Source organism: Parasteatoda tepidariorum, chromosome 3 (genome assembly GCF_982258835.1).
Source record: "Parasteatoda tepidariorum strain Cologne lab strain chromosome 3, Ptep-v5.0, whole genome shotgun sequence".
Lineage (NCBI taxonomy): Eukaryota > Metazoa > Arthropoda > Arachnida > Araneae > Theridiidae > Parasteatoda > Parasteatoda tepidariorum.
Window position 1 is genome coordinate 111,008,849 of NC_141757.1, and position 22,472 is coordinate 111,031,320.

The 22,472-nt window shown below is 27.7% G+C and overlaps 1 long non-coding RNA gene across 4 annotated transcripts; it reads right to left on the bottom strand.

Moving 5' to 3' along the window:
* Positions 1 to 1,262: 1,262 nt before the first annotated feature.
* On the bottom strand, positions 1,263 to 9,263 carry LOC147814168 (uncharacterized). Of its 4 annotated transcripts, none has more exons than XR_015432703.1 (5): positions 8,964 to 9,263; positions 7,222 to 7,251; positions 5,827 to 5,860; positions 5,154 to 5,198; positions 1,263 to 1,432 (listed from the first exon to the last, which is right to left on the bottom strand). It is a non-coding gene; the product is annotated as an uncharacterized LOC147814168 (long non-coding RNA). The 4 variants fall into 4 exon arrangements; XR_015432706.1 differs by having other exon boundaries at positions 8,553 to 9,263; XR_015432704.1 differs by lacking the exon at positions 7,222 to 7,251.
* Positions 9,264 to 22,472: the final 13,209 nt, after the last annotated feature.

The following is a 22,472-nucleotide window of genomic DNA, read 5'->3' on the forward strand; positions in this document are numbered from 1 at the left end:
TAGTCAATAATTGTCTTTGGATGAACTTTATTACTTAAATATCAAAAAATAGCAGTTAAATAATTACTGTAGGTATTTGAAAAATGTACTTTATATATATCGTAATTGGGCTTTTCTAACAGAAACAGTGTTTAAATTATATCAAGTTACATGTTTCTCATCTCCTAAAGAAATATGGTTGTTTGTAATGCCTGAATTATAATAATCATCATAAATTAAGTTCAACCTCTTTAGGAGGTAAAAACTATGGTAAATACCCAGCAAAAACAAATCTGTAGGTCCAGCTCCACAAAACTGCTGTTTGCCACCAGCTAAAGCGACGGGTCTGTGCCGGCAAAAGTCACTTTCAACTGTACTAAAGTGAATGGCTGGCCTTCTGTCGAGCCAACAATACCGGCCTATCGATGGCCGGTAGTACCTAACCCAGCAGTTACTGTCTAAAACGCGCTGGGTGAGTGATTGCCTGACATTTTCCAGTAGAGGGTAATCAATGAATCAATAATTGAGGGCCAGCAATTTATATACACCCAGCAGCATCCCTTTAGTTTATAGAGGTTTACGAGAGGTCATTGACCTAGTTACAGGAGTAATTAAAACCCACAAACCTAATTTTTATTTAATTCAATTAGCTAAATAAATATCTAGCTATCTAATACATTTCTGAATAAATTATTAATATATGAACTAAGAAAATATTTCTAGGTTAATTTTTTCATTTAAATTGTTTTATGCAAAGAATATTTTTTACACAGTTCAACCCCTTAGTCCTAAAGATTTGCTGTGCACAATCTATGCTTCCACTTATCAATACATTTTTAAACTAGGTAAACATATGTAATAATCTTTTCTTTACAGTGATATTCTACTTAAAAGCAGAATAATAAAACTGCTGTCCAGAATTATGAAAATTCTGTATCTCACAAGTAATTTTTCAAGCTTTAACTTGAAGTCAATATATATGTCTATAATAGCTTGTAGTCAGTATATATATGTTTTAAAATAAAAGCTGTGTTCTTAAGGAATCTAGTGATACTATTGTACCCTATACAAAAATAAATACAACCTACAGCCGATAATATTAAGAGGCTGTCCAGAGATGATCATTTAGTGCGATACTGATCATGAATTCATGTTTTACTGATTATATTTAGTCTTGCAGCAAATTTAACAAAAAATAGGTGTATTGGACAAAAATGTACTAATGTAGCCAGTCATGTAATGAATTGAATGTACCCTGAAATTAGTTAAATGAATAATCAACATTGTCTCTTGCAAACATTTTATTATACAAAGACATATAAATACAAAGACATAACCTTAATCAATACAAATATTACACAAATTTCAATTTAATTTTAAAAATAATAAAAACAACAGAGAAATCATATCTTTGTCTACATAGAATCACTTGGAATAGCACAGAAGAGTTCTCCTGAAAGAGAGGATAATAAAATAAAAATTATGCAAATCGTATATTTTAAAAACATAAGTATTTTTGTGAAAATGAGCTTTTAAAACTAAAATTTCTATCGAAAAGTTTTTGCTTTTATCATTTCATTGATAAATTTTGACTCATCAAATTAGTCTTCAAATTAGTAACACCATGCAAAACATACACCTGTCTTATAATTTAGAAAGATTTTGAACATAAAATTCCTTTCTGAATGAAATTATTGAATATTGACTCACGAACCCATTAAGATTGACAACTAGTACATGAAAATCTAACTGTTAAATGAAAAGTTATTCAGGGTGTTTAATTTTGTGCTCACCTTTTCTCAGAAAATATTTAATTTTAAAAAACATGCAGTTTTTTCTTCATTAATTTTATGGTGCTCAATTTTATTGCATTTAATATTTAAAACAATTATGATATTCTAATGTAAATTATTGTTTCAAGGAAAGGTATAAAAGAAAAATTACTTTTAAATATATATTACTTACATGCACGAATGTATCAATAGTATTTCTTTTTCGCTTTACTTTTATGATTAAATTTTTAATTGTATACCCTTGACAAAAAAAATTTCAAAATTTACAACATTTTTCATATTAAAATAGGCATCAAAACAATAATATGTATTGAATTGAAACCAGAATTGAAACCATATGAAAAAAGGTTGCTCAAAATTTGCTAGTTAAAAAGGCAGATAATTTTACAATTCTGTAATAACTTTATAAATCAATAAATTCTTAAATTACTTTAATGGTGATGCTTTGTGAAATTAATGTTTTCCTCATATAAAAAACACAAGAACTAGATAAGAATAACGACAGATTTGACCAATGTCACGATTTCCGTAATGTCTTTATATAACTGGTATAGATGTAAGACAAAAAATGAAAAGTTTACATAAATATTAATAACATTGTTTACATCTCTGATGAAATTTCTTTTCTTCAAATTTTTTTATTAATTTATTTCCTTCTTTTAACAAAAAATATTTGTTAAATACTCCATTACTATGCCTAGGAATAAAAAAGGGAAAGGTGCTTCCTAAAAAAAAAAGGGTACACCGAGTTTTTAAAGGGCTTTTAATTAACACCGTAAATAGTTAACAAAATGTGTACTATTATGTAACAGCTGAATTCGATTCTTAACGACTGTAAAATTACCATCCTATACCTACTATTTTACATGTATATTTCAAAAAGTAGTTCTCACCCATTATCAAAATGAGAAAAATTTGTAGCTTACAAAGAAAAAAAACATGCTAATAGAAAATAATTGTGCAATAGAAAACATTGTGCAATAGAAAAAAATATTGTTAAACTTGAAGGCTTTTTCCATAATTTAAACTATTAACTAATAAACGATTAACTAAAAATAAATATTGAAAGGTACATATTTTTAAAAAAAATATTCATTTCAAATTTTTTTAAAAAATCTTTTAATAAACTTATTGATACTAAAAAAATCTTTTAAAAATTTAACCAGTTGAGAATTAACAAAGTAAATATTTGTAATGGTATCTGAATCAAACTTATTAACACGAATAATTTTAAAAGTGTGTAATCATCATTTACACATTAAATTTTTTAAAAGGAATATTATCAGACAGTGTCGTCAAAGGGCAGTGAGGACGGTTGGCTCTTCTCGAGGAGGTACACTGCATTTTTATTTGATACAGAAAAATTAGTTGTCATTTTCTGTAGATTAGAATAGCAGGAGTTGCACATTAACCACTTTCAACATATACTTTTCGAATTCTAGCAAATAAACTCTGTAATAGGATACACACATTATAGGCCACAAATAAAAAGAAACAAAACTTATTTAAATCTAATGAATAATTCAGAGAAAAATTAGACTGAAAACATTTAAACCTGTTTGATTGCCCAAGGACAGGAGCGTTACAATGGGCGTTTCCTTATTATAGACTTTTTTCCCCTTTTTTTTTTAAATTGCAGGCATTGGGGGGTTGTCCCATTGGCCACAGGAATGCCAGAACTACTACTTTCTTCTCGTTACCCAGTGGGCACCTGTGGTGAAGCAGGGTCGCCCACGTCACACAACCACAACCCGTTTATAGGGCGGAAAGTTAAAAAAGAATCTTTAAAAACTTCAACATTTCAATATGCAATTAAACTGGTTCTGATGTTTTTCATCTCGTTTAACTCATAAAATCGTAAGATTTCTATAATCTTTTTGCTTCTGTCGCACTTAAATGTTAGTTTAGAGATTCCTAATGTGTTTACATTTTAAACTTCTGTTTCAAGAAAACTTTTTTGTTCTTAAAAAGGTAGGTGTATATATTTTTGCCAAATAAAAATATTTTGTACTATTGAAGAATAGATAAATAAGTGAAATGTAGGTGTTATTAACATTATTTCTTAGTTACCATAAATTAAATTTACTTACACATTTTATTAAGAATTTTTTAACTTTTACGGGGCATTTTATTTGCTTGGACTAAAAAATTGTTCTTATCGCAAAAATTTTTTCTACCAAATAATGTCTTAGAAGGCATTCAATATTGTACAGGTTAGTTTCAAGATGCTTCAAATCAGTACTTTGTCGTTACTTTTTTTTCTTCTCTTTAACCTACACGTTTTTAAGCTATGTTAACAAGGTAGGTTTTTAAATATGATTGTGTTTTCACAATCAAAATCTTACTGTACTTAATAAAATTTTTAAAAAAATATTTTATATACATCAATAAAATTTATAAATATAACACTTTTTTTCATTGAATAGGGAAGTGAACGATTAAAATGAAAATTAATAACCATTATTAAAATATAAAACTACATACAGTGACCAATCACTTCTGCGCCACCTTTTTTATGTGCCTTTTGCATATATACAAAGGTTTTCAAAGGCCCTTGATCATTATATAGGAAAATAATAATAATTATAATTCTTTATGCATCATTCAGAAAATAAATATTTCAATTCAGCACACAATTTTTTTTTAAAAGTCTAAAATTTTGATTTTATTTTTTGTTTAAATAGAAAAAAATAATCCCATTTTTTAGAAAAAGTTTTCAGTTTAAAGCAAATAAACAATCTTCGTTACAGATAAAAGGAAATAAGTTACTGGATCTAATAATACAGTTCATTTTTCTTCCCTATGGGATTTTTTTCACCTTTATTGTTTCTAGGAAGACATTTTTTTATATGAATTTGAATAAGGTGTCTTATCTATCACACCACCCACATTGAAACCACCATATATACCACCCATATGCTTTCAAAATTTATCTAGCAGTGTCTCTCCCACCACCAATTAAAACGTTAGTTTTTGGTCAAGGAATGTAAAGCTATAGCGATTACTATTACTCAGTTTACGCGAAAACAGAGATGACAAAAACATTACTCGAAATCATTAAAAACAATTAGAAGGTTTAGCCGCTATTCACGACTATTTGTAGTTTTATTCAGCTATTGAAACTTTTCTATCTAGCTTTTCTTATTTGTATGAACTTACTGTTTTTAAAATCTTATGGACTTTTTCTCTTGGTCCCAAAGACTGAAGCATAATGAGAATTCACTGTATTTTATAAATGAATTCGCTTAATACATTAAAATGTCCCTAATCCTTCTTTAAAATCATAATTCAAATAATAATAATTAAAATAATACTTCTCAAAATAATAAATTATTTATGCACATCAAAGATTCTGCAGATGATAAAAGTAATAAAACTTACAGAAATTCATGGTGGACTGGCACAGGTTTACCAACATTTGAAGAGCTAAAAGGGAAAAAAAAGGGTCTTATTTTTATGTAAATATTAACTTGAGATATACAGTAAAAAATTTTTTCAGTAAACTTTTAGCAGAAATTTAAAAAACATTATACAACGGACACCCAGAAAGATTAAGTAAAAATTAGAATAATATTTTTTAGAAATTTGAATGAGAAAAATAACTTGCAGGCTACGAAATTTTATTAACAGAATCGTCATCAATAAAACAACAAAATTTTCTAAGTTCGCCTCTAGGATCACAAAATATAAGGTCAGCGTTTAAAATCTTCCAAAGAGTTAATTGAAATTTATTTTTTTATTTCCACTTAAAGATTCTCCACAAAAAATTATTGTAAATTTAGCTTTCGCTGAATCTGAAGCTTTTCTTATGTGCATGAACTTACTGTTTTTAAAATCTTATACACTTTTTCTCTTGGTCCCAAAAACTGATGCATAAGGGAGAATTCACTGCACTTTATAAATAAATTTGCTTTATACATTAAAATGTCCCTAATTCTTCTTTAAAATCATAATTCAAGTAATAATAATTAAAATACTACTTCTCAAAGTACCTAATATTAAATTAATTATGTACATCCAAGATTCTGCATATGATAAAAGTTAAAAAACTTACTGAAATTCATGGTGGACTGGCACAGGTTGAAAAGCTAAAAGGAAAAAAAAGGTCATATTTTTATGTAAATATTACCTTGTATACAGTAAAAATATTTTACGGTAAACTCTTAGCAGAAATTTAAAAAGTATTACCCAATGGACACACAGAAAGATTAAATAAAAATTAAAATATTTTTTAGAAATTAGAATGAGAAAAATAACTTGTAGGCCAGGAAATTTAGAATGAGAAAAATAACTTTTCGACCAGGAAATTTTATTAACAGAATTGTCAACAATAAAAAAAAACACAAAATATAAGGTTAGCATTGAAAATCTTCCTAAGAGTTAATTGAAATTTATTTTTTTATTCCCACTAATAGATTCTCGGCAAAAAATTATTGTAAATTTAGCTTTTGCTGAATCTGAAGCTTTTCTTATTTGCATGAACTTACTGTTTTTTAAATCTTATACGCTTTTTCTCTTGGTCCCAAAGACTGGTGCATAAGTGAGAATTCACTGTACTTTATAAATGAATTCGCTTAATACATTAAAATGTCCTTAATCCTTCTTTAAAATCATAATTCAAATAATAATAATTAAAATATTACTTCTCAAAATAATATTAAATTATTTATGCACATCAAAGATTCTGCAGATGATGAAAAAAAAAAATAAGTTAATTGATAAATCATTTTAACTATTAATAAATTTAAAAATTTGTATCAGGGGAATTGGTTGGTAATAGTTGCTTTTCTCAATTTAATTTATGTAAAATAGAACAGTTTCACATAAAAGTCATTTTTGAAATTTAATTTATTTTGAAAAAAACTTTTCAAATTGATTATAATCAAATTTTTGTCGTTTCCATATGGTTCGCCCCCTAGTACAATAATTTAAAATATGTGCGTTTAAACCCTCACTTTGCTGTGGTCAGACTGACAGGCAAACAACAACTATTTTGCTCAAGCCAAAACAGATTATGAAAATAAAATAAGAAAATTATCAATAAAAAAAAGCTGTTAGGTTTTTTCTGTAAGCCGTGTTTCAAACTACTCGTAAATTTACGTTTAAATTAGTGTTCAATGGAATCTAATATTAAAGCATATTGTGTCTAATAAACTATTATTAATAATTATATTAGTCTAGCACTTCCATACAAAGCTCAATATAAGGATTTGATATTTAGTTTAAGAAAAAAAAAATTCCTTTAAGTGATAAGATGTAAGTTGTCAATGGAATAAGAATTGAATTTGGAGCACTTCAGCTACTTGGAAAGTGAAGTTGATGAGAACAGAGACGCAGTACTTCACTCAGTTGGAAAATAGTAAAAGTTTCAATTGCAAGTTACCATTGTTACAAACATGAAAGCGAGATAATTCAATAAATAATAAATACATTAAGTAATAAAACTTACAGAAATTCATGGAGGACTGGCACAGGTTTTCTAACATTTAAAGAGGTAAAAGAAAAAAAAAGGTCTTACTTTCATGTGAATATTAACTTGAGATATACAGTAAAAAAAATTTCGCTTAACTTTCAGCAAAAATTTAAAAAGCATTACACAACGGGCACTCAAAACGTTTGAATGAAAATTAGAATAATATTTTTCAGAAATTAGAATGAGAAAAATAACTTGTAGGTCAGGAAATTTTCTTAACAGAATTGTCAACAATAAAACAACAAAATTTTCTAAGTTCGGCTCTAGGATCACAAAATATAAGGTTAGCATTGAAAATCTTTCAAGGAGTTAATTGAAAAACTTTTATTTCCACTGAAAGATTCTCTGCAAAAAATTATTATAAATTTAGCTTTCAGTGATTTGGAAGCAGTTATAACTTGTTTTCTCAATAGAATACAAGTTAAATTTGAAGCACCTCGGCTACTTCGAAAGTGGTCAAACATCCTTTTAAGAAGTTGTACTTGTAAATAAAATGGTATTATATTCTGTCTATAGCGGTCAGGAAATGATTGTAATTTAAATTGTCAACAAGTACAGAGCTCCTGTAGATTTTAGTACTCTAACTAGTCGAAAAGTAGAAATTTTGATCGCATGTTACCAATACGAGTGCGAGTTCATTAAATTAATAATAAACACAGCAAGAAATAAGAAAACCTATAGAAATTCATGGAGAGCGTTAACAGGTTTTCTAACATTTTTAAAACTAATAGAAAAAGAGTTGTTTGTTATTTTTATTGAGTATGAATTTTGTTTTCATATTGTATTGAACTTTTATATATTTTTGTAATCCCTATAAAAATCGGGCATTATTTTATATGAATATTAACTTGAAATTCACAATAAAAACATTATTCACTTAACTCTTAACAAAAATTATGAAGTAACTTAACATTGATTTCAAAATATAAAAGAATTTTGTAATATTTTTTTTTTGTATAAGTGGGGTTAGCCAATATACAATTAAGTATGAGCAACTGCGTGCTAAAAAACTTTCCATAATCTATATTTTTTTTAGGTTGTTTAAGAATTCACAGCACGATTCTTCGCAATTATTTATATTAACATGTACAAATAAATTTTTCATCTTAATTTAAACTATTTAGTATAAATTATTAAACCTTTACCTATTTTTACACTTGAATTTAGCTCAAAAATTTCATTAAAATGAAATACATATAACAGAAACAATTTTTAATATTACTAACAGCAATTAGTTAACTAAAATCTAAATATTATTTAACATAAAGAAATAAGTTTTAATGAAAATTCTTGATTATTATACAAACCTATTTTCATAATATACTTAGATAAACCTGATTTATATCATATGCTACAACATATTATGAATTGCACTTAAAGAGTCATCATACAACAGAATTTATATTTGTTTTTGGCGTGCTACTGCTCGATTGTCGCTAAAAATTTGGCGGCGATCTTGGTGTTGATAAAACATTTGTCTGTACATTTTCATTGAATTAAATTTAATATTTTTTATTATTCTATCTTAGAAAGGTGTTAATTATGATGTATTAATTGAATAAAGATGATTGCCAATCTAAAACATAGCGCCAAAACAGCACTTCAAACGCGGTTCTTTGTAAACCGAAATCTGCACGTCGTAAACATATTTGAACAATAGTAAATCAAAAATGATTAAAATAATAACTTCAATGTAATAGAAAAAAATAAAACCTTACCTTTTTTGAAAATTATAAGAATCCAACGTGCTTCTTTTTCTAAACAATAAATTCACAGTTACAGTTACTCGCTCGACCGCTTCACTGGCGGCAGCAGACAACTTTAACTTGGTGGCCCATTGGGTAGATTCAGACTGACGGGATGCGGCTGTTTGTAATGTACAGGCCCAACACTTCCTACAATGTTGGCAAAAGTTCATAGGGTGGCCCAGCAATCAACCCAGCTGACAGTAATTTGCACCTTCACTTTTCAATCAGTACCGTCAGTAATTTCGAAGATGGCCAGAACTTATGTTTTTGCTGGGTACTAAGGAAAACATAGAAAAAAAATAGCATCGGCCGTTCTAAAATCAATGGTTTTAATTTCTCTCACTTTCCAGTTAAATACCATTGCTTATAATAAAATATTTAAATATTAAAATATGCTGATCATAAGAAACTAAATTCGAATTCTTTAGGAACGGAAGTTGATTTAATAAATTAATATTTTTCAAACTCTAGTTTTATATACTTATACGAGAACAGCCAATCATTCTTCATTAAAGTAAATTTAAAAAAAAAAATGTTTCAGGTTTCTAAGTGAGGATAAAATGGTTTCGAAGGTAAGTTTATGGTAATTTAATATATTTAATTAAATATCCTTCAAGTTACTAGTTGTTATAACCTAAATTGTTTCGTTTTTAATATTCTTGACACATTTCATGTTGAGAACTTATAGACTTCTTGTGACCGTTTTTTTTTTCATTGACACTAAACCTTTAACATAACATGCACACTTTCTGACGGTAACAGAACTCTATCACTTATTTCAGGATAATTGAGCTTTTTTATAAGTTACCATTATGACCACGGAATGCAGTTTCAAAATTAAAAGCACATAAATGTCATTTAAACCAATAATTGAATTTTCATATATTAGCAAACTATTTCAATGGTTTTAGGATTTCACCTTATTAAATTTTGTACAGATGACGATATAGAATTATTGTCTGTATTCCATATTATCGTCTTATTTATATTTGTTTTATATATCGTTTCATTTTATAATAATAATATTTCGTAATGAGTTACGAAATTGGAGAAGGAAGCATTTTTAATTATTTTCGGCTGATTGGGATTACCTTGTATGGACATATGATTGCATTAGTTTAGTCGGGAGAGCGATCAAAAATTTATTTAATAAAAGTTTTATTTTGCGTTTATATCTTAAGAACAAATTAATCAAACAAAAAGTGTTTGCGCATAATTTAAAAGCACGTTATTATAAAGACTGGGAAGCTCAAAACTTCTTTGCTCACTCATAATTTTTTCCGTCTGGAAATGTACACATTTTTAAGATTAAAGGTTGGAATGAATACTTCATAAAATTTTTCTCTGTACAAAATTCTAAATACATATTAAAAGTAATTAATAATTTTAAAAATTATTTAAACGGGGAATTCGGATAAAGAATTTTAAAATTGTGTTCAAAAATGTTTTCGAGTTATGGGGAAATACGCGAAAAGCAATATTATAAGTAAGGGGTTCAACCTTTTAACCACTCTCCATACCAAACTCTTACGACCATTTTTCACTGATTACGGCTACCTTCTATATTTTGGGAGTCAGAAATCCGAATCCGTCGAAAAAAAGGTGAATAGAATATACGTTAACTTATATTGACAAATTATAATATACAAAGTATTATACAAATCATAATACGCCAAAACAAAGAGCGGATAGTTCAAAAACAGTTAAAACAACAGTCAAAACAAATAAAGGACAATATAAAAACAGTTCAAAAAATAAAAAGGAAAGGCAGTGTGGAGTATAGAGCAGTTGGGATTATGAAATTTGCATTTTTAAAATTACTCTTCATACATTATATTATTACTTCTTAAAATTTCAAAATAATTAAGATAAAATCAGACAACTTTGTGGGAGGCAAGGTAAATATTTTCTCTAAGTATTCTAATCTGTTATTGTTTCCAAGAACACGTTTTTCAAAAATTGAATTCTTAGGGAAGAATAAAATCATTATTTCTCACATAAAAAAAATTAAGAAATTAAATATTCGAACACAGGATTTTGCAACCAACAGAAGTAAAAATTAAAATGATAGATTAAAATTTAAAAATAAAGAAAAGCAATCTCTACTTTATGTTTTACATGTTAGAATAATGCTATTTTAATATGAAGCTTCTCAACAGAAAAATTCATCATCTATATAAAAATGGAAATTATTTCTATCAAAGGTATGATAGGAACAAATTATAATAATTTTTAATTTTATTAGTTTAAAACGAATAAATATTCTAAATGAAAATTTAACTAGAATATAATTTACTACACTTACCGCCACTGAAATGATTTGAGGTTACTGTTATGGTAAGTCAACTGCTTTTACTTCGCCATCTCATCACGCAAAAGTATTTTTAATGCTCGAATTTAAGAAAGAAATGTTATTTTTACCCTCAAAAATTGTTTTGCATCATCAAAGAAAAATTTCTTCCGATCATTCTCTCCATTTCCGTCGCCGCCATCTTTATTTACATTTGTAAACGTGTTAACACATAAAATTGAAGCATCATAAAAAGCAAGCAATATGATTGGTCCAAGTGTGAATTACTCTTAACTTTTCTCAATTTAGGCAATTTTTTCTCATGGCAGAGAAACCGTTGGCGATATTACGGGCAACTGTGTTTTCTATATCACACGAGCATTTTCGAGCAATTTTTGGAGAGATTGAGGATACGATTGCCCTTGCGATTGACTTGTCGGTTTCGTTGCCGATAATTTTCATCGTGTGATATATCCATAAATTCTAAAAAAAACTATTAGCTAATTTTGTCATGCCAACACGTAGAAAAGCGCGAAAGAATTTTATTGGTTTAAATTAATCACTTTCATCGGCTTCTTTGGTTATTATTAAAAATAACCAATTAATCACATTGACTGTGATATATATATATATATATATATATATATATATATATATATATATATATATATATATATATATATATATATATATATATATATATATATTTTAACAAACTCATGAGACCCGCATATTTTAAGAGTCAGAAATCTGAATCCCTCAGGAAGAAATATGCTTATTAAAAGAATCCATAAAATAAGAATCATTAAAAGAATCCATCTGGTCTGATTTCTTTTGTTGCATATTTTCCAGTAGAGCCCTCGAATAATTTAGATTGTGTGATAATGCGCGGAAATCCAGTCTTTAGATCAAAGATGTTTGCTTTTGTTTTTTGGATGTTTGCTTTTCTATTTTGTGTCCTCGAAACATTGAATCGATGCCAAAAAAAAATTTATTTTATTTTATTTTCCCCCTTGTATTGAGTACATGGTTCAACGTGCTTTTTTTTTTACTTGAATCATCAGTCTTATATTTATTAACTTTTAAATTCATTGGTTTTGCGAAGAAAAAAAAATTATTTTATATTGCTGGACTTTTTAAGTATTGTTTTTCCACTTATTACGTAGATAATCTTAAAAGAATAACCGATTTTTGAACTTTAATATTAACATCCATACTAAGCCAAAATTTTTGTATTGTGCAACAAAAAAAATGACTACTTAGAATTACTTTTGATCTAATGATCGGAATGATTGGATCTTCGTGTTTTAGAACTCAATCTTAATGGCTAATAGGGTATGACCTCAAATATGCTAATTATTTAACACAGACAATATTTTAAGTACTCACCTTAATTAATACTAGTATTAATTAAGTACTTACCTTAAAATTTGGATTTCTGACTCCCGAAATATGGGGGTTAGCCAAAATCTGAGAAGCATGGTCACACTATTTGGTCAGGAGAATGGACCACACTTTGAACCCTTTAATGTTAATTTCACTTTTTGTGTATTTCGCCGTGTATGGAGAACTTTTAAGTGAATTGAAAAGTTTTTGCACACAATTATTAAATTCATTTATCAAAAGAGAATTCCATGCAAAAAATGAATTTTAGAAAATATTTATTCTTTTTTATTATATTATTTAATAATAGTCGCAAAAATTTTGAATTGTAAGATATACAATTTTTCCGCCATTTTAAAGCATGTAATTTAAAATTGAGTAAATTCGGTTGAATAGTTTCTAAGAAATCGAATTTAAAATATACGACTACATTAAAATTCGATTTCGCAGGAATTATTTACCCGATTTCGCTCAAAATGTGTGTTTTGCCATGTGAAATTGCATTTTAAAATTGGATTACTAAAAAAATTTTATGCCTCAAAATTCGTAATTTTTTTTAATTATTATTAAACAAACTAATAGATATTTACTTTTATTTGCACGGAATTATCTTTGGAGAAACGAATTTTATAATTTCATCAAAAATTTAAATTCGCTCAAAATTTTTTTGAGATATAGAAAAATACGCAAAAAGTAAGATTACATTAAAGTGTAAAGTACATTAAAGTAATTAAATTTGAATCGCTCTGCTGCCTGAAGTATGTGGACCATAATTCCCTGTTTCTGGCTGCCTATTTTCTGTTCAGAAATCCAAAACCATTGAAAAAAGAGTATGTTTATTCAGATAAAGTAAGTTTTTGTATCTGATTTGGAAACTTAAAATATCGTTTGCACTTATTAATTAGCATATTTGAGGTCATGTAGTCTCGATTTTGGTTTCTAACAATAACAACGAAATTGGACAAGAAAATTGTGTTGACCCATAATTACTTTCTCTTTTCTTTATCTGTCAATCACAATTTTCACGAAGTGAAACTTTTAAATTGAAAGAGAAATTTTTAATTTGAAACTGATATCTAGAATTGGGAACAGAAACTAAAATCTGTCAATCAAAATTCTAATCCAATAATCTAATTTCTCAAATTAAATCTAGCCAATCATTGCACGTCAAAGGCGTGGCTGATTCATTTCTCTGGTGAGATCCGAACTGAACTCTACTTCATCTTTCTCTGCTAAAACTCATTGCAAAAGAACGTGTAGCCCTATCTATCTATTAATCTTATTATTTTGCATGTAGCTTATATATTTTTGTGATGTGGTTAATAAACGCTTTATATTTAACCTGGAAACCTTCTGATACTTTATAAGTGTACCTACACACTACAATCCCATAAAATCATAGGTTCACAGCAGATATTAATGGATAAAAAAGATATCATCAACCGATGATTTTTGTCATGACAGCTCATGAAATCACAGCTGAGACAAATTATTTCTGACACGGAAGCAGTAAATTAATTGAAAATATTGATTGGCATAAAATGGTGCTAATAAGAATTACCTCATTGTTTGATTGGAGTTTTCAGATTATGTCTCATTTCTGTGACGGCTCACTCATTCTTCAAACTGAAAAACAGGCGACCCTTTTGTCCTAAATAACAAATTTGGATTGATAAACAGATTTAAATAATTATCCTTCCATTTTATTAGGTGAACACTGCTCTAGCGTGAAGTAATTAATTGATTACTTGCTAGTTGGAGGTTGCAAAATTTTAATCTAGTTTTCTCTCTCTCCTCCCAGTCACCACAATTCGGAGTCACCACAATTAAATCACCACAATTACTTGATAAATAATAATAATAATTTGGCTACAATGAAGAAACGATTACGTTTCACCATTAGGATTATAAACGTAAGAAAAATTCACCAAAAAATTATTCATTCCATGCAAGAACATCTTCTCTATTTATAATTAAATTTTTAAGTGTTTATAATTAAATATTCCAATATTTTGGAAAGCATAAAATTTTATTCTAATATTTTAGTTCTTGAAAAATGAATCATGCAATTAATTTAGACTTTATTTTCATATTTGACTAGCTTTCTTTAAACGAAAAGAAGGAGGCAATGCCGATCAGGACATCAACTTTTTTATTGAGTTTAATTCTGCAAAACTATCCTGGGATTTAAAGACGTGATTATTAGAACGAAATAAAATACCGCTACTAACTTCACATGATATAACAGTATGGTGGAATGTCAAGAATGCAGTTGAATGTTATCATTTCTTATTTTCTCCCATCAATTCAAAAATTTCATCGTAACTGCGTGTCGAGAAGAGTAGAGTGACGCATTCTCATGTCTGTGGTATTCACAAAACTGATGCAAGAGAGGACGTGGGGTTAAGAAAAAAAATCTCGAACACGACAGCTTTTTTTAGCTACAACCAGAAAAATGACATTAAAATTTTTTGATGTTTAGTATCAGTTAATATTCTTTTAAAACTTGACTGCTGAAAAAGAAATGCATTTCAAGCTCATTAGCGTAATACTTTAAATATGAATTCTTATTTAAATTAACTCTTACTAACTTAAGTTACTTTGAGTCCATATCGACTACTCGCTTTTTTTTCTGGAGAATTCGCTTGATTTTTCATGAAAATACAGTTTAAAAAATCTTTCCTAAAAATTGAAAACTTAAGAAATTAAGAAGAAAAAAAAAGAATCCTGCAATGCGTTAAAAAGTTAAACTAACACCTTTAAAACTGATATAAAACCCTTCGAAAATTTTTAATCTCGAAGTAGTTTTTCTTTTCTCTTGTAACAAATAGCACATTATTTGATTTCCTTAATTTTCCTTACAAAACAACAAAAGAAATAGTATTCTAAAACTAATTTACGGTTTGCTTTACCGACTTTGGTATCTCTGATCTACAGTTTTAAACACGTCGAAGTTCAAGTATCTCAAGATTCAAATTAATTGCATTCCTAAGAATTTGCAATCCGAGAGAAATGGCGAAAGCAGTTTTATGAGCATTATATTGCATGAAAATTCGTTGTCTTATTAATAATGAAAATTATTAGCACAACTTTGCTTTGTGTAAATAAAAGTATAAGCATTTCCCCGACCCTCCTATGAAAAGTAAATCTTGTTTTTTTCTTCACATGCTCCAGCATAATTATGTATGGAATGAACTTAAACTTCAAAATTACGACATAATTGTTGGGCATGGTAGACAAGTAGTTTCACTTAATTTCTTAATTAATATTCTTATTTCATTATTTGTTATAATTTTTCTATAAATCATGAATTTTCGGAACTTACACGGAACTTGAATTTTCGAAACTTCGGAGTTTCACTAATTAAAAACAAAATAAATGAAAACTAAATCTTCAATCTACAACGAAGAAATTAATAAATTTTATAGTTTACTAGTAAAAACATAAAATTACATATTATTTTCTTTTTCTTTTGTGCTTACTTTTCTAATTAAGTTTTTAACACCACATCTAATTGCCCGAAAATAACAAGAAGAGCAAAAAAAAATTCCTTAACACTCAGAAGGTTAAAGAAAAAGTACATATTATTTTAGTAGTCAGTAAAATTTACATTGAATCACTGATAATTTTTTGATTTCAGTTTATTTTTCAAATGAGCCGTTCTCACTAATTAGCTAGCGCATAATCGCTTCGCGAATGGAGAAACACAGTGAGTAAAGCTATTGACATTTTTTCGAAACGAAAATATTAACGTCAAAACTTTCCATCCAATTAGAAACCTGGTTGCTGAATCAATGGACGATTAAATTTCAAATGGGCCGGATCACACTATAGGTCGAAAATGACATCTTTATTTGTGGGAAAGGAGATTGCATTAGCCAGTGTTTGCTTTGGGCGACAAATTTCGTTTTCACAACGTTCTCCGAACTTATTTCCCTCTTGCAAATGATTATTTAATAAAAGAGTGTGTCGTTGGTGGGCGGTAGATGACAGATATATGTCATACAATTCTCATACATTGTCTTATGTACTGTGAAAACAATTGACTTCTGCTTAAAATTACCCAATTTTGACGCCTTTTCTACCAAAAAGCATGATAATAAAAATTATATCTTATTGTTAATTTTACCACAAATTCTAAAGCCCTTTGGTAAAAATTACTTGGTTTTTTGGTGTTCCCATTGAGCCAGAAATGTGGTCAATTTGACCATATTCTGGTAGTTTTGACCATACTTATTTTTCTCAGTGCAAAAACCAGAGTGCATTTTTAACATTTTCCAGGTGTGAATGAATAGAAACAAAAGTCACTTAAAATTTAAAATATAAAGTTACCAACAGAAAGTGGAAAAATAGAGATCAGAAAACAAAGCAAGAGATTTCCTTGTTAACGACATTCGTTCCTGACCACCTCTCGACGGGGAAATGCATGACATCCTGATTAGCCACTCTCGATCAATGTTTTTTTCTTTCTTTCCCGGCTACAGTGTTTTTTCTAGTTTGGTTTCTCATCTTAATTTTTCCAATTTCCATCGGAAGACTTTTATTTCTTCTCATTCACGTTTGGCAAGTCTTGAAAATGTGAACTTATTTTTGAAACACTTGAAACAAGTGGACTATTATTAACTTTTTATGTTCTTTTAAAGTGAAAGAAGGTTCAAATTTGGGCCGGCCAGGTGTGAATGTCCCCTTCCCTTTATGAACGGGTATCTGTGGCAGTGTGGCGTGGGTAATGTTGCTCGCCTCCGTTACTTAGGCTCACAGGTGCCCACTGGGTAACGTTAAAAAAGCAACACTTTCGGCATCTTCCCTGGTGAAGAACGTAAAATTTCAGTAGCAGCTAATAGAAAAAAAAAAGGTTTCTAATCAGGTAACTCGCAATGTTCTGCAATATTTAAGAATTAATCACTAAAATAATCTGATAAAAACTGTTTATATATCTATATATATATATATATATATATATATATATATATATATATATATATATATATATATATATATATATATATATATATATATATATATATATATATATATATATATATATATATATATATATATATATATATATATATATATGTAAAATGATGCAGTCGGACCGAGCAGGAAAACAGCCACAGGATTTTAATTAAATCAGAGTAACTTTTATTTGATCATACTTAGTTGAGTGGGAGCGAAGAAGTGATGTTTACTCCATCAGCAAACAGTCTTTCTGGTAGGGAAAATCTTGCAAAAAATCCGAAAATGCCTCTATTTAGGGAAAAGAGGGAAATCTCAGAAATTACTATTGGTTAATTAAATGGATCACGCGATTCCCACAATGCTTAAAAGGAAAAATATCTTTATTTAAATTTATGTATAGTTGGCTAAAAATAGATTTAGAAACAGGATGTGGTTTTTTTAAAAGTATCATGAAGTGCTTCGATTTGAAGAAATAAGTAGTAATAAATTAGGAGTTGTTTTATAACGAAGAAACTAACATAAAAAGATTAATTGAAGCTTTTTATGTTATATATATATATATATATATATATATATATATATATATATATATATATATATATATATATATATATATATATATATATATATATATATATATATATATATATATATATATATATGCAAAATTATTCTTCAGTTTCTATTTATTCTTTTACTTTCTACTTATTTCCATTTCTCTATAACTTACAAAAGTTAAATGATACTTAATTATTTTTCCTTTAATCAATCATTGATAAGCCATTTCATTAAATTAATTAATCTAGTAGAAACAGAAAATACATTTTCAGAGAAAAATTCGTAAAATTTTTTAAAAAGCAAGTAAGTTTTCATGTTGTCTCTAAATAGTTAATACCAAAAACTGTATAATTCAGTTTGAACTATTTTAAAATGCATTGTAGTTAATTACACACAGTGTTTTGCCTAAAAGTAAATGAATATGAAAGTAAAAACAATTATAAAATATAAAGATGTCATTATCCTATCAGTCATTTATGTGGCTCATCAATTACAAGAAATAATTGCAATTGCGTAATGGTCGACAATCACACTGCTCTTTATAAAATACTTGTTTACTAAGTTTTCAAATTAAGGAAAATTTCAAAATTTTGTACTTTCTGAGAATTTATCAGACACATATAAATGTAGAATTCTCTGGAGAAAACTGATATTACAGATTAAATTTAACAAATATTCTGTGAAGAATCAAAGTGAAATGTGATTCAGGGTCAAATTTTAAGCTTGAATTTAAATCTTTTGAAAAAGTAACAACTTTCCGACTTCACGAAAGAGTTACATTCATTTCAGTGTATCATAGCTAACGGAGTATTCTAAAGACAGATTATTAAAATTCTTTCCTAATTACTTGTTTTCCTCCTCATCACAAATGAAATGCCTAAAGCAGTTTTACTTCTCTAAAAGAGGAGACTTATATAAGCATAGGCCAATATTAAAAGCTATACGCGCTATAGAGCCATTTTCGAGGTCAAGAGTATAAATTCTGATTTTGAAACAGAACAGAATGTGCTTTCAATAATATTCAAAAGTTTCGTAGCCTTAAGAATTTATGTCAATTGTCTGTCTTCTTAAATTCTCCCTAGACAATCCAAAACTAATCCTGCCTGCAGCTTGGTTGCGATATCTGAAAATAACTCACAGCACTCCAACCATGTAATATTTACCTGTTGTACAATATTTGTTATATTCATATAATGCATATTTCATGAGTATGAAATCTAAAATATGGAAGTAGTAATAATAAAAATACAGAAAGATACTTTAATTAGAATCATTCAATCACTTACTCAGTTACTTTAATCAGTTTCAATCTCCACCATTGGAATGTCTTGCTTGTTATTTTTATTTAAAATTCCGTAGATTTTTTTTCATATTTTAAATAGAATTTATTTTTCTGCAAAAAAAAAAAATCACAATAAGCGACACAAAAATTATTAGCTTTTGAAAAATTATTTGTTTTGTTATTGAAAAATCAGTGCTCATATAATTATGCTCAAAAATTATGTTTAATTATTTTATTGCTATAATAACATTATAAAAGTAATTATGTTTAATTATTTTATTCTTTCAATGACATAAAATTGTGATCTATATTTGTTATAAATAAAACATGTAGTAATCAGAATTGGGCAGAAATGTAATCGATTACATTTTTTGATTACAGTAATCAATTACTTATAATCATATTTACAAAATAACATAATTTTGATTACAGCTGGTGTCGTGATTACTACAATCATTTACAGTAATCAATTACTTGTAATCATGATTACAACTTTTATTACTGCTATAATCGTGATTACAATCGTTGATTACAGTAATCAATTACTTGAAATCTTGATTACAATTCAACAAAATTTTGATTACAACTGTAATCGGGATTCCAAGTAATTGTGATGTTAATACGTTATGTTAGTATGTATGGGAATACATATTTTTATGTGTATAGAATGAACCCACTCATGTACGTACAATTTGTGATTCCTATATATACATATACATGCATATATGTTTAGTACACAATATTATGCATAAATGATTCAAGTACGTATGTATGTTAGTATGTATGCAAATGCTATGTTTTGCATGCACGTACAGTGGTGGCCAAAAGTGTGGACATTTTTTGAAAGTTTCATGTTTTTCAACTTTACTTGTAGGATATATTAATTTTCACTTAAATATAAACCTTTATATATCAAATTGAAGGTAATTTAATGTAAAATTTAATAATAAACACAGAATTACAATATCTGTATTACAAAAAAAGTTATGCAGCTAATAGTAAGATCTATCTCAGATTTGCACATTTTTAAAGTGATACTTACACAATCAATACTTAGTAGGATAACTCTTATTTTTTAAGACAGCTTCATAGCGTCTTTTCATCGAGTAAACGAGTGTTTGGAGTTCATCTTTCGTAATCACATCGTGCCAAGAATCAATTATAGCTTCAATAAGTTGTCTTTTATTGGATGAACGTTATTTTCGTACAAGAATCTTCAAACGTCGCCACAAATTTTTAATTGGATTGAGATCAGGGCTGTTTCCTGGCCATGGAAATATATCTATGCCTTTATTTTGAAACCATGCTTTGCATACTTTTGCTGTGCGGCATGGAGCTGAATCCTGCTGAAAAATAAATGATGAGTTGTTGGGGAAGAGATCCCTGATGGATATCTCATGAGGAGAAAGTCAGAGTCAAAAAAGTATTGTAAAAACTGTAACAATTGTTACTCTTGTTTAATTACGGGTAAAATAAACCTATATTTTTATTTCTGTTAATTAGTTTAAATTTTATTTTTTAATAAAATGAAGAAATGAGTGTGTAAATAATATCCATTCTTTTTACTGCAAGAAAAAAAATTTACTTAGTATCATTCGCAAATCTTATGAGGTGCAATTTCTTGAGCCCATGTGTAGGGTAGTAGGATATTTTATGCATCATTGGTAATTTCAAGAGTGGACTCTTATATTAGTAGGTAGCTAACTTCTTTAAAAATTCTAATTCAGAAAAGTAATTGTTATTTTACAAATGTTACAAAGCATGCGTTTTCAAAGAGCACATCTCTAGCAATACTTCGGCGAATCATAAGAAAATAATTAAGAACAATTTATGAGTTAGTTTATCCTCTACACCTCCCCCCCCCGCAATTTAAAATTCGATGATAAAATTAATAAGTTTTTGTCAAAAGAAACTGTTACAAACTAACTGAAATAAAAGAGCTGATAGGAAAAGATGCATATAGAAAAGTTTAATACACTACACTAAATAAATTATTTGTACTAAATAATCAAAACAAAAATTTACAAAATATTTATTTGTTTTATATACTTTTTAAATTTCAAAATGAGAAGTTTCATGGCATTTAGCTAATTTTTGTTTTACAATATTTGCAATGTTCAAAATGCTTAAAAGGTATCTACTTAAATCCTATAGGAGGAAATTCAAACATTTTGATTCAATTTATAGTTTTCTAATAATTAGGCCACTGAATGAATATGACTGAATGACACTGACTTATTGATCGAAAAGTTGAATTGTTAATTCACCTCAGTGAAATTTAAAAGAATTATTTACCACATACGCATTTAGTTTCTGATAATTTACTATATTACGAATTTTTACCTTAAATAAGGCGGTGGGAAGAATAATTTCCTACCTACAGCATTAATTTTTAAATATTGTTGCAAAAATATTTTTTTCACCTATCATTTCCGCTGCCATATTTTAATAATTTCAGAAATAAGAAAAATACCAGAGGGAGGATTTGTTAACTTAAATGCTAGAAATAGTTTAGAGTAGTAGGGTGTTAAGAAAGGCGGCCCAAACTGGGAAAATACTTTGTCTTGTGCATTAAATGCTCCTTCAATTTATCACTTTTCTTTGAGTTTATCTCTAGTTACAAACAGAGTTTATAAATTCAGTTATTTATAAGAACGGAATGATTAATTCTTCTCCAAAATGAAATTTTACAACACATCAAAAGTTTTAAAAATCAAGCTAGTTTAGGCAAACTATAAAAAATAATAGACTCCATGAACTTTTTTTTACAAATAAATCTAAATGTCAAATATAGTTTGACGTAAAATTAATAATAAAATTGCCCTTTAAAGAGTTAATAATGCAAATAGTTTTGAGAAACTAAATTTTTTTTACAACAATACATGAAAAATTCGGATTAAAAATAAAATCAGATGCTGATTACAACTTTATACCTTAAGTAATTAGGAACCTTAAGTAATTAGTTATTTATTTCGAATTATATACCTTTCAAATATAAACTTTC